The sequence below is a fragment of the Bidens hawaiensis genome, unplaced genomic scaffold (assembly GCF_021521415.1).
Source record: "Bidens hawaiensis isolate Kalapana, Puna unplaced genomic scaffold, B.hawaiensis_p1.1 tig00005482_1, whole genome shotgun sequence".
Classification (NCBI taxonomy): Eukaryota; Viridiplantae; Streptophyta; class Magnoliopsida; order Asterales; family Asteraceae; genus Bidens; species Bidens hawaiensis.
The window spans coordinates 404,507-424,613 of NW_027491351.1; positions in this window are offsets into that span (position 1 = coordinate 404,507).

The window sequence follows — 20,107 nt, forward strand, 5'->3', positions numbered from 1 at the left end:
CGGGAGTACATGCCTTACTTGAGTAGAACCTTACTCGAAATAACTTAGAGATATTCTATTAACTCATCAAGTATACTCGGACCATAATTATTAAAGAATACCTTGCCCGGTCTTCCAATCACTTGGCTTCATGGACTTGGTTGACCAAACCTTACTCGGAAGAGTAAAATACTTGGTCTTGAAGAACAACCCTGCTTGACAAAGTGAACCTTACTCGGATATGCTAAATCAATGATCCTTACTCGGAAATCACTAAAAAGCATACCTTGCTCGGATATCCACTTAAGAAGACTATTTGAAGTAAACCTTGCTCGGGAGGCAAAATCTCGTACTCGGCTAAGTAAAAGCTTACTCGAAGGTCCAAGGTGTGCTCGGATTCAATACTTAGCAGTTTCTGAGGAGGTTGAGAAGATTCCAATCTTCCATATTCTTCGTTTAGGTCAAATCTCCTCATTTGGGTCAAATTCTTGACCCAACAATCTCCCCCTAGATTGGAACACCTCAGCTGACCCAAAACACTCTGTGGTTAAATACACTTAGCAAAATACACATCAAATTAAAAGTCAAATTTCATAATCAAATTACATAAGCAAAGGTTTGTCCGAAGACATTACAAAGCAAAGCCTATTCTATCTCTTTTGTCTTTTCCTTTCATTGTAGGCTGCTTGTCTTCTCAGCTGGATTACAGATGCTGCTCTTTCTCTGAAGATATTGAGCACTTGGTAGTGAGTGTGTCCTTCTGGTATCACCAAGTCTCTTATATCTGTAAGATCATCATTGTGTAAGCATGTCAGATCTGCATCCTTTTTGATTGTTGCCAAGGCCTTTCCATCAGAGTTCCTCAGCACATAGTAACCTGTGTCTTCTTTGTATTCAACTTCAGTGATGACACCGTTTTTCTGCACTCTATAGTTTGGCCTTCTCATTCTTCTTCCCACTCTTATACACGTATCCATGATGGACAGTGGATTCTGGTCATCTCGGACACTTATTTGGTAGTTCAATTCAGCTCTGTCCATTTTCTTCAGCTTTTCTGACCTTTTTGATCTGTGAAGTTGAATCATTCTCCAACTTCTTTTTTTTTTAAAAAAACTTGAATCCCTTATCAGCTTCTTCATGTAGATACTTTGACAAGTCATTCATCTGTCTTCCTGCTGATCTGTCCCTGTTTCTGTAGTCATACAAGTGAAGAGACTCCATTCTTCTTAGCTATTCTTCATTATAATCCCTGAAGTCACTTCTGACCACAATCTCTTTCAATAGCCTGCTCTCCATGATCACTTTAAGAGAATCAGTGACTGCATCATAATACAGCTCTCTGGGTAGATCCACATCAGATTGTGGTGTTATTCTTTGTTGTACTGAGCTGCTTGATTCTCCTCTTCCTCCTTGGCCTCTTCCTCTTGGGAATCTTTGATGGAATGGAGGTCTGATTGGGATGGATTTCCTTGGCTTTTCAGGACCCAAATTGAATACTTTCCTGTATGCACCTTCTACCATTTCAACTGGCCAATTCTCCATGTCTTTGATATTCTCCCCAGCTTTGTGAAGGTCATTCAGCATTTTGGCCATTTCTACAGTGTTTGCAAACCTAGCTGGCACAAACCTGCCATCTGAAAAATATCTTGGGTTTTCACCCTCCCTTAATACTTTCATCCATTCCTCCTTCTGGTAGTAAAACAGATTTCTCAAGTCAATCTTTTCCAGTGCATTAAAATCAGCCTCAGTCATCCCCCTTTCATTTATCATTATGTTCCTCAATATCCCAATCATCTCTTCATTTTCCCATGGCACAATCTCTTCATCATCAGGATTAACCTCAGGCTGTTCTGGCTGAGGGATTGGAGGTTGATCAGTTGTCTTTTCTTGTTCCATCTCCTTTTCCCTCACAGTCCTGAGTCTTCTTGTTCTTTTAGCAGGTGGCTCATCAGATGTTTCTTTTAAGATTGAGCTCTCAGTATAGACCCTTTTTAATTCTTTCTCTTTCCTTTTGGAATACTGGTCAAATACTGCCTCTTTACTTAGATTTCTTACAACCTCAGGCTTCATGCCTTTCTCAAGCAGGTATCCACCCATACCATCATATTTCTTCTTTAACTCTTCCAATTCAACCTTATCATCCTGTTTTACAAACTTTTCTGAAACTATCTCTTTCTCACTGTTGTAAAATCTTGAATTTGGTCAATAGTGTATTTTTCCAAGGCAGCTTCAGGATAGCCTCTAACTTTCAAATAAGTTTTATAATGCTCAGCATTTTTCTTTCTCTTCTCAACCTTCTTTAAGACTTCCTCTGCATTGATTTCAATGTTGCCTCTTTGAATATAAATCTTTTCAGCTTGAGGGGTCTCAGTAGTGGAGCTTGTACCAACTTTCTCTCCTCCTTGATCAGGGTTGTCATCACCCTCTTCATCAGACTCCTCAGATTCATCCTCCTCATCATCTGATAAATCAATCATGGCATCTATTTTGGGTTCATCAGAGGCAGGATGATCTGGTTCATCATTATTTTCATTTTCATTAGAAACATTAACATCAGGGACCCCTGGTAATTTTTCTCCTGGTTTCAGTGTTTGTAAGGGGATTGCCCTGATTGGTTCATCATCCTCTGGGGTTTCCACATAACATTTATTCTTTTCATCCAATATACCCCTCCTATCAGCTCTTTCAGCTTCAGCCTGCTCAGCAGATCTCTTCCTTCTTTGATAAGTCTTTTCAAAACTTCTTTCTGGCCAGTTACTAGCAGGGTTCTTTCTCAAGTCCTCTTTTACCTGTTCAGCCCATTTCTTGGCAGCCATAGATGCAATTGACTCACCAATTTCCTCAGGTATGATCATGTCAGTGTTTAGATTGGTTGATGGTTCAGCAGTCTCAGATTGTTGCTCCTGAAACTTGCTGACCACCCTTCCCAAAGAGTCATCAAACTCTTGATTTTTGTTCATATTTACCAAAATTTCAATCACCTCTTGAGCTGCCACATCTTGAAATATCTCTTTTGCTACATTGGCTTCTTTGATCAATAGGTCCTGCTGTGCTAACTCTTCTTCTGTCAAGGAATGGGCAATTGCTTCCCTTTCCATTGACTCTTTAATAAGTCTTTCTTTCTCAGCAAGAGCAGCAGCAGCAGTATCTACAAAGGATACATCCTTCTCAACATACACAATAGGTTCATCATCAGTTGCTAAACCTTTTCCCTTTTCCTTCCTTTTCAGCACCTCTTCTTCATCCTCTTGCTCATCACTTCCAAACTCATCAATCTCTCTAAATAAGTTTTCCAATTCAGAGTCATGCTCTACCCTATTGGAACTAGCTTCTTGATCATCATTTGGCTCAGTGTGTTCTAGTTCCTCAGTAGCAGCATTCACATTTACATTCTCCACACTCATCTCCTCATCCACAATCTCAGTCAATTCTTTTGTAAGTACAACCTCTTCATCATCATTGGTTACTTCTTCTCTCACATCCATTACAGATTCATCACTATCATCATATTCATTCATGATCATCTTCAAACCATCAACATTTTCAACACTTACAGCATCAGCCATAACCACACCATTATCATCTATATTCTCCCCCTGTTTTGGGGCAGCTGAGGTCTTCTCAACCTCCTGCACCAGGGTTCGAATCATCAATTCAGCATCAGCTAACCTTTTCAATAACATTTCATTTTCACTAGTTAGCTCTTCATTCTTTCTTCTCAAATCAACATTCTCATCCCTAACCTCCTCAACTTGTCTTTTCAATTCATCATTTTCAAACATCAATCCAACATTTCTTTGGAACATATCATCATGTGGACTTGTAGGGTTTGATGTAGTAAATGGTTCAAAGTCAGGTTGGTTGGTGGTAGGTGTTTGTGGTGTTGTTGATTGATGTGTAGATGTTTCTGGTTGGTCTAGGGTAAGGGTTTGAGGTGGTGTTTGATGTGGTGAGATTGGTGGTGGTGAGAGTGGTAGTGTTGGAATTGGTTGTTCAAGTTCTTCTCTTTGCTCCCCCTGTACAGGTGCCATAATCTCCATCTCCAAATCATCTCCACCGTCATTGCCATCAACATCATCATCAGAGTCTCCTTCAGCACTCTCATCATTACCCCCTTCTTCCTCCTCTGAGCTCAGCTCAGGCACAGGCATTATAGCCAAATCAGGGTTTAACAACCAAGGTAAAATTTCAAATGGAACATTTGCATTGAAGTTATTTGAGACACCTGGATTTTTTATTCTCTTGTATGCATCAGGATCTTGCAGTTTATAAGTGACTCCAATTGTTGGTAAATCTTGTAATGTGTTGTTGAAAATGATCTGCAGGAATCTTGGGTACTGTAAAAATCTTTTTCTTTCTGGTTTCTTCAGATTCCCCACTAACCCCTCAAAAATCATCTTTGAAATATTAAATGGCAGATCAAAGATTGTTCCAATTGTGGCATTTGCTAGATCAAGACTCATCAGAGTCCATGATCCCTTTCTCGGAGAAAATCCATGAATGATGTGATGAATAAGAAATCTGTATAGCATCGGAAACAGACCCTTCTGAAACTGTCTTTCATGGACATTTCCTTGATACCCCATCGTTTCTTTAAAAATCTTCAATAAGTGCTTTGTATTGAAGTTGATGTTATTGTGATCATCGTCATTTAGTCTCAAACACCTTCTGATCAACCTTTCAGTGATCTGGATCTCCTGTCTGGCCACGGTTGCTTCTATTCCTTTTCCATTTACATCTTCAACGAGCTCTGCTGATCTCCAGAAATCCAAGGAGTGATTTCTGTAAATAATTGGGCTTTCAGTAAGAGCAAAGCTGATGTTTGACCGCGCCATCCATAAAATCATACGAGCCATAGGTTCATTCTCTGGTGTGACTTATAGTAACGCGCACATGTTGTGCTTTGGCTCAAAAACATACTTTGGCTCGTTGTCTGCCATATCTGTAATACATAAACAAACACATTCAAAGTGAAATTAGACATAAAGTTTAATACTTTAGACAATTTCAGTGTATAAAAATGAAGAAGATAGGGAGAAATCTTCAAGAACCTGTTCTTCGACAAATTTTTTAACCTAAACACATAAACAGAGTGTTAGTACTCGAATACATAATCAAGTCACATTACAATCTAATCGTGATCGGAAAACATAATATTTAATGCATACCGAGTCAGAATTAGAAGGCTGACACAATTAGGGTTTGGATTACAGAATGCGATAAGTCGGTTAGGTTTCTTTGAGAGTAAGGATTTGCAGTTGAAGGAGAGAGAAGGAAACAATGTTGAAAAATTTGCCTAAGTCCCTCTTTTATACCTTTTTGAAAGTGGGTTTTAAATGCCTTTTGTTTTCTTGTGAATTATTAGCTGTCTACCGGTAACATTATCCACTTGATATATTAAAAGCATTTAATTTCATTTAAGTTTATAAGACCTTACTCGAGAGATTTATTTATTCAAAGTCTACTCGGTCTTCTTCCACTAACAAACCTTACTCGGTCAAACTTTGCTCGGAAAATTTTCATTTTGAATATACAAAGTTTTCCCGAATTATTTTATTTTCAAACCTTGCTCGATCTAGTAAATTAATTTAAAGTTAAGATATAATGAAGAGAGCTTACCCGAAATACTTGATTTCTTGAGAAATAAATCACAAGACAAATAATCAAATATAGTTATCAAATAAACATTCTTACTAAGAATCAATTAAGATCCTCACAAAGATTTTTTCAAATTCAAATTAAAACTTATCTATCACAAACTCTAAAAAGAATCATAATCAATTTTATCATACTAACTAACATATTCAATCTACGCATTCATTCAAGTATGCTTGTATGAAGAGTGTGCTCGAGCACTCTTTCAAGTGTAAAGTGTGCTCGGACAACAATCTTATGCAAAGTATACCCGAATAACTTTCATATAGTACAAAGTGTGCTCGAAAAGAAATTCCAGCAGACAGTGTACTCGGAAAGTTAAAGTTTGAAACTACCAAGTATATTGAAGGAACACAAGTGTACCAGAAATATAAAGTGTGCTCAGAAAACAAAGTTTGCCCGAAAACACTTGTAATTTCAAAGAGATCATAAACACACATATCACAGAGCATGCTAGGAATGAAATTAAACACATAAACATTTAAGTGTGCTATAGTCTAAAATTTCATAGAGCTTGCTCAAAAATCCTAAGTTAGCACTAAGCTTGCTAGGATAAACACATTTAATCATCAGGTATGTCTTTACTCGAGGAAACTCAACATATCAAACCATACCCAAAACATGACAAACTTAAACAGTAACATCTAAGCGTGCCCGGAAAGATTAACAAGCCTTTCCTAACAACATATTCATACAAAGCTTACTCGGTGTACTTACTCAAATTCACAAAGTTTGCTTGGAAACACAATCAGCATTTAACATGCATAGCTTACTCGAAACCAGCATATAACATGCATAGCTTGCTCGAAACAAGAATTTCTTGTTAAAAGATAGCTATTTCAACACATAATCATCTCAAGACTTCAAGCTTACTCGGGAAAGTGAGTGCAACAATGTACTCTACCCGAAAAGTATAAACACTTCAAAGTATGCTCGAAAATCATAAAGTTAGTCAGAAATGACTAAGCTTACTCGGAAAGGTTGAGATTTTTCAAACCTTACCCGAAAAAAAAAACATATTCACACATAATCAAGTCAAAAATGATTAAGCTTACTCGGAAAGGTTGAAAACTGTCAAACCTTACCCGAAACAACATATTCACACATAGACAACTGTTTTGTACTCGGAAAGGTTAAATCTTACCCGAAAATACATATTCAAACAGTTTGTGCTCGAGAAGGTTATAAATCATCAAACCTTGCTCGAACTTACATATTCACACATATCAACTGTTTTGTACTCGGAAAGGTTAAACCTTACCCGAAAATACATATTCAAAGAGTTTGTGCTCGAGAAGGTTATAAATCATCAAACCTTACTCGGACTTACATATTCACACATAATCAACTGTTTTGTACTTGGAAAGGTTAAACCTTACCCGAAAATACATATTCAAACAGTTTGTGCTCGAGAAGGTTATAAATCATCAAACCTTACTCGAACTTACATATTCAACCTATTTTAGGCAAAATGCAACACTTTTTGACTTAAACCACTTGTCAAAGACATTTCTAAGTTATGTATCATTTCAGAACATAGTTTAAGAGCAAATGGTACATTTAGAGATCAAATTTCAGTTATAATTCATTTCAAAACAATTTCTTTATTAAACTGAAAAGATCTCAGGAATGGGATCATATTGACTAAGTAGCTATCTCATTACTTCACTCTCAGCATTATTATGACAACTTAGATAGGTTAACAGCAGGTATAAACTTAGCATGATTTTCATTTCTTTGGTGATATTATTAAAGTTCAATTTGAGCATAATGCAATAATGGTCAACACTGTGCTATGATGCCTCATATCTCTTCTCAAAGCTTATTTGGCTTTCCCAGATCACCCCAAATTGACTCCAACCTCCTGTATTTGGTCAAAAATAGATTTTTGTATGACAGAACTTATTGTATTTTTGTATTTTTAGATTCAAACATATATAGAGGTTGAACGTTGGACTTACAGTTAGCAACATGCCTTTCATTCAAGATGAGACAGATTTTGCCAGCATCTTTGTAGTTCTTGTTGTAACCCTCTTGTTTGATAAAATATTTAAAACACTTATCAATTTTTGGTTGATTTATTCATTCTTCCACTTGTTTTTGATATTTTCTCAAATTTTCTTAAAGCATGTTCTTTGTCATATTTAAAAATGTTTCATTTTGGTTGACCAAATAACAACAGGCTCATGTATGACTGGGTAATCACTTTTCTGCCGTATCATTCGGAGAGATCTATCTTGAGACATGCAAAACAACTATGCATCTCCACATAAAGATTAGCATATTCATTATGTTTATATCACCTTAGATTTTACATCATCATGGGAAAGTAACCATACATGTTAATGACTATACTAAGGCCTTTTTTTTTTCCTAATAATTCCATATGAGCAGCTAAGTAGTCAATGTACTATCATTTCCAAAAAACACAGTTTAACATTCAATCACCCCAATATCTCTTTCTTATCAGGTTAATGGCTATCCTGTTTTGACCAAAAGTGGTCAATAGGACCAAACATACATGTGAATATATGTCCTGTCAAAGTCAGAATTATTGACATAGTTTTAAGTGAAGAAATAAGAAACAAGTCATAATTGCCACAAATGCATTCAGTTTTTAGGTCAATGGCTATCCTTTGAATCTGTAGAGATTTAAGGACCAAACATACACAAGTGCATGTCCTTCTAACTGGGCAAATGACATAATTTTCAGCAAAAATAACTACTTGAGACTTTTCCTTTTAAAAAAAACATTCTTTTAAGCTTCTTAAAAGCTTGAACTGAATAATCTTATCATATCTCTATACCATTAATCAACTTGCTCATGTTTTGACCAAAATATAGTATTTATGCAAAATCCATTATAAATTTCATTGAATCACTTAATTTTGACATAAAACACATTTTGACACAAACAGTTGCATCACACACTCAAATCTTAATCATTCTTAACATCATCATGAAAAACAGACTGTACTCTCATTCAATGTCTATCCTATCTTAACAACTTCAGAAGATCAGATTAAGAACATATTCAAGTAACCATAAACATTGATTACTCATGACATCATATAAGCATTCAGTTTCACCTAAACAGATCAAACTACCTATCATAACATCAGATCAGTTAACATGATAGTCAAGTATTACCATCAATTTCAAGCAAATTGCACAGATAGTTACTTAAGCACCTATCAGTTAACATCAAACTTGTGACATAATCAATATGTGTTATCTCTAATAAAATAATTAGTTATCACAGAGAGACACATATAGAAACAGTTAAGTCACATAACATTTAACATACTCAGTAACATATTCAGTAACATACTCAGTAACATATTCAACAACATATTCAGCAACATATTCAGCAACATATTCAGCAAGTGTAACCTCTAATAAGATATTTAAGTAGCACATAGAGGTACCCAACCAAGCACACATCCTTAATCAGATTTCATCAGAGTTGATCATCCCCAGGGCTTTCAAAAGAAAGTTGAATCTGGTTCTATCAAGTGGTTTGGTGAATAGGTCAGCCAAATTATCACTTGTATCAACTCTTTGCATTTCCATCAAACCTTTTTCACTGCAATCTCTGATGAAGTGATGTCTGATTTCAATGTACTTAGTCTTAGAATGTTGCACAGGATTCTTAATAGTAAAATATGCAGCAGTATTATCAATCAGAATAGGAGTGTTTAGAGAATTCAAACCATAGTCCAGCATCTGATTTTGAATCCAGAGAACTTGTGCACAGCAGGCAGATGCAGCAACATATTCAGCTTCTGCAGTGGAGATTGATACTGTAGTCTGTTTCTTGCATTGCCATGACACTAGCCTTTCTCCCAAAAACTGGCATCCCCCTGATGTTGACTTTCTACTAATATTGCATCCATCATAATCACTGTCTGTATATGCAATCAGATCAAAGGATTGGTTCTTTGGATACCAAATCCCTAAGTCTGGTCTTCCCTTCAGGTATCTGAATATTCTTTTAAAAGCATTCATGTGGGAGACTTTTGGATTTGACTGGAACCTAGCACACACACACACAGCAAACATGATATCTGGTCTTGTTGCAGTCAGATACATCAGAGATCCAATCTTGGCTCTGTATTCATGTTCATCAACTGACTCCCCCTTTTCATCAGCTATCATCTTTTCTTTGGTGTCCATTGGAGTTGAAGCAGTCTTGTAAGCATGACAGTTGAACTTATTCAAAATGTCCTGCACATACTTAGTTTGATGAATGAAGATCCCTTCAGCCTTTTGTTGAACTTGTAGCCCCAAAAAGAAGTTCATTTCACCCATGGAACTCATGCTGTACTTGGACTTCATCACCTCTTCAAACTCCAAACACATATTTTCATTTGTTGATCCAAAGATGATATCATTAACATAGACTTGTAAAAGCAGCAAATCTGACCCTTTTCTTTTGTAGACGAGTGTCTTGTCAATGGCTCCCCTTGTGAAACCATTTTAAAGTAAATGATTTGATAGCTCATCATACCATGCTCTAGGAGCCTGATGCAATCCATAAAGGGCTTTGTTTAACTTATACACCCTGTTTGGATACATGGGATCCTCAAAACCTGGTGGTTGAGCCACATACACTTCTTCATCAATCTTTCCATTTAGGAATGCAGATTTAACATCAAGCTGGAATACTCTTAGGTTCTTTGAGGCAGCATATGCAAGGAAAATTCTTATGGCTTCCAGTCTTGCAACTGGTGCAAATACTTCCTCAAAGTCTATCCCTTCTTCTTGAAGACATCCCAGTGCTACAAGTCTTGCTTTGTTCTTAATCACCAAACCCCTTTCATCCCTTTTATTTCTGAATACCCATTTGGTTCCAATTGCATATCTGTCATGTGGCTTGTCTACAAGATCCTATACATGTAAATCTCTAAACTGGGCCAATTCCTCTTGCATAGCCTCTATCCAACTATTGTCTTTTAAAGCTTGAGCAATATTCTTTGGTTCTAATTGGGATAGAAAGCAAGAGTAAAGACAGATGTTTGCTATCTCAGAATGACTCCTTGTTACTCTTTCATGCAAGTCACCAATGATATTTTCAGCAGGATGATTCTTTTCAACAGTAGGAGTTTGTATTATCATATTTGTAGACAGATTTGTGTCAAGGTTTGATTCATTAAGTTCAGTTTCTTCAATGACCAAATCAGCTTCTGCATCATGAAACTCTGGTGCTTCATCATTGGTTTGTTCTGAAGTAGATGCACCATTGTTTCCCAGATTCAAGCTTTGAAACAAGTCTTGAAATCTTGCTGTTGTTGCAGCTTCATCTTCATTTGATTGGTTGCCTGTGTCACTCATATTCTGAACACGATCATTTTGTACATTAGTACTGTCTTGACTTGTTATCTCCTGATCTTGTTCAATTGCATTGCTTGAGGAGCTCTTCACAAAAGTGTATTCCTTTTCTTTTCTAGCAACCTTCTTCCACAATTCTTCCAAGTCCAGTTCTTTCTTCTTATTCTCTTCAATCACACTGGTCTAGTAGAATGAATCATCAAAGTCTTCAGAATAAATCTTGAATGACTTTATTAGTCTCTCATGATCAAACAGCCATGTTGCACCACTGACTGTATTGAATTGATTTTCATTAAAAATGATATCAGATGACTCTAACACACTCATGTGATCTTTCACATAAACTCTGTATGCCTTTGAGTGAGTAGAATATCCAACAAAGAAACAATCTAGTGACTTAGTTTGAAACTTGTACAAATAATCTCTAGTGTTCAATAGAAAACATTTGCAACCAAAGGGCTTGAAAAACTTGATGTAAGGCTTTCTGTTATTGAAAATTTCATATGGAGTCTTGTTATGCCATTTGTTAACAAGTACCCTGTTCTGAACATAACATGCTGTATTGATTGCTTCAGCCCAAAAAGTGACAGGCAGATTTGCATCAGTCAACATGGTTCTGGCAGCTTCTATCAAAGTTCTGTTTCTTCTTTCTGCCACACCATTTTGTTTAGGAGTTCTAGGAGCTGAGAATTGTTGAAATATTCCTTTCTTTGTGCAGAATTCTTCCATAACTCCATTTTTGAACTCTGTACCATTGTCACTTCTCATCATTTTGACTTTCTTATTCAGCTTGTTCTCAATCATTGTAACACAACCCATAATCAACTCAGCAGACTCATCCTTGGTACTTAGAAAATAGACCCAAGTATATCTTGAATAGTCATCAATGATCACCAGACAATATCTTTGCTTTCCAATACTTGGCACACTCACAGGACCAAAAAGATCCATGTGAAGTAACTCAAGTGGTTGATCAATTGAATTGATGAGCTTTGTCTTATGAGTAGACTTGTGTTGCTTGCCCTTTTGACATGAATCACAGTGATCATAAAACTTAAATTCTCTTGTAGGTAAACCAATCACATGTTCACCCTTGACCAGTCTATTCATGTTCTTTAAGTTTACATGACACAATTTCCTAATGCCACAATTTTGATTCATTTTCAGTGGCTTTGGAAATAAAACATGCACCACCTCTTGAAATGGCTTCTTTCATATTCAACTCATATAAGTTGCCATTTCTGGGTGCCATCATCATAATCATCTCAGGTGGAATCACAAATTCAGGTTTTAAGATGAAGCAATGAGACTCATCAAAACTAACTTTGTAACCTTTATCACAAATCTATGATATGCTCAGAAGATTGTATTGAAGTCCCTCAACATGAAACACATTATCAAATGACACTTTTCCATTTGTCAAGATTCCTTTACCCACAATATTTCCACCATTTTCATCACTCCCAAAGGCAACATGACCTTCATATTTCTCTTCATAGTTCACAAGTGACCTCTGATCACAAGTCATGTGCCTAGAACAACCACTATCCATATACCATATGTCATTTAATGGAGTGGCCTGTTCCTGAGAGGAGGTTCCCTTTTCTTTCTCAATTATGGCCATGAATGCCACATTTGCCTTTCTGATGTCATCAGCAATATCCTCCTCATGACTACTCCAATCAAAACTTCCTTCATGTTGTGTAGTCACTGCCAGATTTCCTTGATTTCTGATCTGATTTTGATTTGCTGGAACAGTGTTGTTTTGACTATTTTGAGTTGCTTGAGGGTTTTGATTGTGATTCATTTGAGGCTGAAATCCTTGACTCTGTTGCATACCCTGTTGCTGATTGTTCATCAGAGGCTGAAAGTTGTTGAAGTTTGGATTGTAACTGTTGTTGTTATTGAAGTTGTTCATTTGATTGCTGTTGTGGTTGAATCTTGACAGATTTTGCTGGTAATGCTGTTGACTTCTTGATTGATTCTGTTGATATTGAGGTTGACCTCCTGGTTGTTGATTCTGAAATTGATTCATTTGAAAGTTTCTTGGTTGATTGCATTCTCTTGCAAAATGACCAGGTTGCTAACAATTGTAGCATATTGCTTTTGACTTGTCAAACCCAATCCTGTCATTTGGACCAGAAACCAGAGATCTACCAGTTCTATTGTATAGCCTTCTACTTCTCAATCCCAACATAGCAGCTTGCCATTTCAAATCCATATCTTCTAAGTCATTGCATCAATTTGTTCTAAATCATCTTGAACCACACTTGTGTGAATCATATTCTTTGCAACAAATGCATTATATGACTCAGTGAACATAGAAAATAAAGCTTGTGTCTCATTGCTTTGAACATGTCCTGTTCCAGGGTTAGGAACATTTCCATTAGACACAGAGGCAGAGTCAGAATCATCAATCAATTGCACATTGAACCTTTGCTGATTTCCTTGAGTGCTTGTGCTACCCCTAATAAAAGATTTTGGAGTCACAACATTATGTTCAGCTGGTTCTTCTATACTCGGACCATAATTATTAAAGAATACCTTGCCCGGTCTTCCAATCACTTGGCTTCATGGACTTGGTTGACCAAACCTTACTCGGAAGAGTAAAATACTTGGTCTTGAAGAACAACCCTGCTTGACAAAGTGAACCTTACTCGGATATGCTAAATCAATGATCCTTACTCGGAAATCACTAAAAAGCATACCTTGCTCGGATATCCACTTAAGAAGACTATTTGAAGTAAACCTTGCTCGGGAGGCAAAATCTCGTACTCGGCTAAGTAAAAGCTTACTCGAAGGTCCAAGGTGTGCTCGGATTCAATACTTAGCAGTTTCTGAGGAGGTTGAGAAGATTCCAATCTTCCGTATTCTTCGTTTAGGTCAAATCTCCTCATTTGGGTCAAATTCTTGACCCAACAGAGAAGTCAAGGAGGAGATTTATGTGGATCAGCCACCGGGGTTTATTGACTCAAAGAATCCAACTCATGTCTACAAGATAGATAAAACATTGTTTTCATCAAGCACCTCGGGCGTGGTATGCAACTTAGGCGGCTCATCTTCTGATGCATGGCTACAAGAGACGAACCATCGATCAAACTCTGTTCCTTAAAACTGTTGAGAAAGATTTGATCCTGGTTTAGATATATATGGATGACATCATTTTCGGGTCTACAAGTATTGATTTGTGTTTTGTATTTGAAGAAGTGATGAAGAAAAGATTTGAAATGATTTCATTAGGGGAGATGACAACGTTTCTGGGTTTACAGGTTCTTCAGAGTTCGACGAGAATCTTTCTGCATCAAGGAAAGTATGTTGAAGACATGCTTGCAAAGTTTGAATTTCAAGATTCTAACAACGCATCAACTCTTATGGCGGAAAGACCTCTTTTGTCTTCTGATCCTGAAAGGAATCGCGTAGACCAAACGTACTATCGGCAAATGATCGGGTCCCTGATGTATCTTACCGCCAGTCACCCTGACATCATGTTTGTTGTATCCCAATGCACCCGTTTCCAGGATAACCCTAGACTCTCTCATTCAATTGCTGTTAAACGTTTTTTTAGATATCTGAAAGGGAAACCAAAGCTAGGACTTTGGTATCCCAAAAACTCAGACTTTGATTTGTATGCTTTTGCTGATAGCAATTATGGTGGAGATGATATTGACAAGATATCCACATCCACTGGTTGTCAATTCTTGGGTGATCGACTCATTTCATGGCAGTCCAAGAAACAACAAACGGTGTCCACGTCCACTACCGAGGCTGGATATGTTGCTGCGTCAGCTTGCTACTCACAGGTCATTTGGATGCACATTAATTGCTGGATTATGGTTTGGAATTTCTTGATACTCCAATCTTTTGTGATAATGATACTGCTATTGCTATTGTTAAAAATCCTGTTCAACATTCAAAAACCAAGTAAATCGACATTAAACTCCATTTTATTCGTGACTGTTACGACCGTAAATTGATTCATCTTGAGCAAGTTCAGACTGATAATAATGTGGCAGACATATTTACAAAACCGGTCGGAACAACCAGATTTAATGTGCTTGCGGGGTTTAAATGCTTCATTTTGATGATTGTGTCTTTTTGAGGTTAAATTTGTACATAAATATTTTTCTTTAAAGATTTTCGTTGCACAAATTTAGGGGGAGAAAATTAAAAAATTCAAAAAGAATGTGTGTGTTTTTTATAAAAAATTTATTAAAAAAATATATAATTTTTAATTTTTACACTCTCGCTTAAAATTATGTCAGTTGCTCAAGTTTGAAGGACATATACTTGTATATGTTTTGTAACATCCCGAAATTTCTAAAAATAATAGTAAATATATTATTTATTTATGGTGGGGAAGTTTACTTGAATTAGTAGAGAAATAATTAAATAGATATGAGTAATAGACTTGGATTAAAAAGGAAGGAAGATAAACCACGGGCTCAAGCCCATGACCCATGATATAAATACCATAATTAGCCATTAATTCATTCATTCTCACTCATACACCATCCAAAACACACACTTAAGCTCTCTCTTTCTCTAACCAAAACCTAGAAGAAGAACCAATCCGACCCGAGGAGATGATAGTATGATATTGTATGGACCAAACCCGCTAGATCTAGTCGCGAAACGATGAGCCGACACCCTAAATCGTTAAAGTCACAAGATCCGGATGGAATCGGGTGTTAACCAATCAAAATATGAGCTTAGGGGTCACCCTAGCTCAGATATGGATCGAACGAGACGAAAAACGGTGGAAAACGGCTGAGATCTCGCTTTTCCGGCGAGATCCCAGTTTTTCGGCGATGACGGCGCCGGAAAGGTGGTGCCGGAAAATACAGGTACGCGGTTAAGGGTGTCAGAGAATGTTTCTGACATTCTCTGACCTAACCCTAATTCGTTAGCGGGGAAATAACGAACTAACAGTAATTCATTAACGGGAAATGATGAACTAGCAGTAATTCGTTAAGGGGGAAATAACAAACTAGCAGTAATTCGTTATGATCATTCATTAAGGCCAGTTTGTTATAAAGACCAATTCGTTATGAATACCAGTTCATTATAGAGATCAATGCATTATGAAGGTCAATTCGTTATAAAGGCCAATTCGTTAAGAAATAATGAAGGAAACTCCTTCGTTAACGAACTGGATAACAAAGTAGACATTGAAAGAATGACAGAAAGGTCCCTGGACTTATAATAAAATGGATTAATTACAAAGAAGCCCTCGAACTTTATGAATTAGCAAATAAAATAATAAATTAGAACCCTACTGAAAAATATGTTAGACAGTCAACCCCAGCCAGGGGCTCTACCCCTTGGACCCTGCTAGGGACTGCTGCCCCTAGAACCCCGCTGTCAGGAGCCCCCGGACCCCCGATCGTTGAGGATTATAATTAAACTAGAAACGCGATATGGGTACTGATAGTTAATTGATACGTGTAATTGTTATACAGTTAGTCGCGCACAACTAAAGAAATGAATAACCATTAACGGTGAACGTAACAGGACTTAGGTGAGTTTCTAGCCCCATTTCCTTGTTATGTTTTCGGGGCTGTGTGCATACTCAATGTGAATGTTAATACACTTAACTTAAGTGGTAAGTGTATGCTATATATGATATATGTGATAGAATGTATGAATGTAATAAGCGAATGCCTGTAGGTACGTGAACGATCTTTGGATATTGCACTTATCGTCAAGGAGTAAGGTTGTTAGATGAATGATGTGAAGAACGCCTAGTGTGTTCGTATGATATGATGTAATTTACTTGGTACGTTATATATGATTGTTGTACATGTGGTACATGTAATCAGGGGTATGTACGGTATGTAGACTCTACGTCTGACATAGTAAGTTAGGATGGCAAATCTCTCTAACTTCTGTTGGACATAGACGTAGCACGTGATGGCATAGTTAAGGACTGTGGGCCTTATATGTGTTATAGATGATAGATGAGAATGTAGTTAAAGACTGTGGGTCTTATACGTATTTCATATAGGAGCCAACATTGGAAAGGACTGCGGACCTTATACGTGCTGTGAATGTATTGTGGTAGCATAGGGGAGGACTGCGGACCTCGTACGTGCTATGAATTAGGTGGCAACATAGGAAAGGACTGCAAACCTTGTGCGTGTTGTTTATGTAGGATGGTATAGGGAAGGACTGCGGACCTTGTACGTATCATGAATGGTGAACATAGGTAAGGACTGCGGACCTTTTACGTGTTCATGACCTAGAGTACATGTATAGACGACGGACTATGAACGTACTCTCGGTTGGTTAAGGAAAGTGAATGTATGTATGTAAGTATGAAAGAAAGGAAAATGGTTAAGTATGGATATGTATCTTCGGATACATATGTATGTATGATATGTGAATGTATTGTATGATGCCTGATTAACTAGAACTCACTCAACGTAGCTGACTTTTAGTATGGACGCAGGTTGATAGATTAAGACAGCTGGTTTGAGGGAGACACATGGCAGGAATTGAAGAGGCTGGCATCTGAAGATTTGTCATGATGTTTTAATATTATGTTTTATGTTATGTTCCGCGAAATTTGTAATGAATGGTTGACCTTAATTAATATTCCGCGAAATTTTTAGTTCACTATGATATTTAGAACTATGTTTGTTTTGGTCAAAAATCACTCGAGGATAATGCAACCAAATTCGTAATTGTGAGGTCTAGTGCTATGATGATAATAATGAATATGTAAATGAAATAATGATGAACACAAGGATCTATTACGAGGAAAAGCCCTTAATCTTGTTCGGATCGCTGGCACAAAAACCCCGGGTGACGACAATTGTCTATCACCACTATATTAATCAAAAAAGGTGTTACAAGGATTTGGATATTACGATCAGAAGTACAAACGATTGCTAGTGTGTGTTGCTAGAGATAATTGTAAGCTCTGTTAAAGTGTGTGAATACAAGTGTCATTCCTAGATGGTCAATAATCTCATTATATATAAAATAAAAGCTAACAAAATCCCCTATAAATACGCCACTCTTCCACTAACTCCTCCAACGTCTCTTGACCACGTGCTAGGAGTCTCTAGTAGTGAATTATCAGGTGGACTCGGTCATAGATGCGTTTAACCTATCAAACACAACACCACTTAAACACAATTATTTTTAAACAGATAATGCCAAGGATCCTTGATCCTTCATAACCTGGAACAATTCTCAAGAATAATTGATCCATAAGTTACTTAAGGATAGGGGATCCTCAACATAAATTCTATGCCCTAACAATTGCCCCCAAAATGGCTGGTGTCAGGCAGTTATTATCAATAAACTCATGGTTATCCGCCGCCTATATATGAGATTATCATAACCCTCTATAACCACTCAATCCAGTCGTTACTCAGGTATCCTTCTTTCTTTTTTTTCATTTTCTTTTTCTCGATCTTGTCTACTATTTCTGTTTACTCTTCTTATTCCGACCAACCGGACCCCAATGAACTCTATTCGTAAGGTATACTTGAAGCCCCGTCCTTTGAGATTTGTAAGTTCACAGATCTAGAGATTGACGACTTTCGCCCACTCTTTCTGGCCAACACCATCATCCGACCCTTCGACTCTACAACCCGCAGCGACCGTGTATCGAACAACTAAGTTTGTTTTCTAGCCCAACCGTTCTTGATAGGCTTCCAATACCCCTTTCCCGATTTTACCCAATGTTTTTTCACCTTGACTGGAATTAGTTACATCCATACCATGCCCCTGTTATGGAGGGTCCTTCATGCTATAGAAAGGATAATCGAGGAAGAAGCGTCGAGTTTGGCTTGTCGGAGTTAGGGTACCTATACACCTTGGTTACTCACGGTTCCAAACGTTTTATTTTTAAATCGAAACCTCGTCATGTGATGCCTATCTTCAAGGTTACCCAGAACGATACACTGTGGAAGAATAAAATTTTCTTCGTAAAAAGGGATTCCATTCCCGGTGGACCTGATCTACCCAAAAGGTGGATACAGAAGGGTAGGATCTAGGATCCTTAGGTCATAATGGTAGGATACTTGATTCTTTCACTAACACTTTTCTTTTCTTGTATAGTTGAAAACTTTGCTTTGCTGTCTGAGCTTCCTGGAGTTGAAGAGAGTGTCAAGAAATTCTTGGCACTGGATCCTACAATCAAAACCTTTTAAGCCAAGTTTGTCGAAGCTTTTTAGGAATCAAACTCAGAGTCAAACATGTCAAGTAAGTATCCTTATAATTAAGTTTAATATTGATTAAAAAATAATTGAAAACTTATCTGTGAATCCTTGTTTATAGGTGCTCAGAAATCAGGTAAATCCACATCCAAGTTCTCTCTCGAAGATATTTATTTCATGTTCATGAAGAAAGAGACTCCGAAGTCCACTCCAATGTCCAAACCACGTCAAGTCAGGACCCGAGCCAGTCAGGAGCAAAAAGGAAGAAAAGCTCCAAACCTGCGAACCCCTTTGACACCGTGAAACAGCTCCTCGAGATGCTTACTGCCGTAAGGATCCTTTATCCTGTTAGCCTTTACTGATAAATCAAGTATTCTTCTAATCTTGTCTCATTTCTTATACAGGCTGTCAACTCTGCTCGAAGCCATCATGAGAAGATTTTTGGAGAATACGAGGAGACTCTTGCTGGGATGAGGTCCGTAGCCGCTGCGAAGGACAAGGCCCTCTCCAAAATGACCAAGGAGAAAAAACAAGCTGAGGATCATGCATCCACACTCGCAGTTCAAATGCAGGACGAGATCAACTGAGCTACCTACGAGGCGAAGATATGGGCAGCTAAATTAGTTCTGCAGGCCAGAATCAAGCTGGTAACTAAAGCTAATGATCCAGCCTTTGACAAATCCTCATGGGACATAGCGCAGTGGAAGCAATCCTTGGCAGATTTAGGTGGTGGCGAGGATGAAGAGGAAGGTGAGATGGCTGATGCGAGTGGAGCAGGTGCAAGTGAAGCGAAGGATGTGAGTGAATTGGACGATGGGAGGAAGCGACAACAGCATGTGAAGAGGCTGCTTAGGCGGGCGATGATGGATATTAAAGAGAAAGCCAAAGCCCGTTTTTTTCTTTATTTGGTTATGTTTTTATGGATAATGGTTTGTAATGGATAATAGTAATTAGGATGAAGGATCTATGATCCT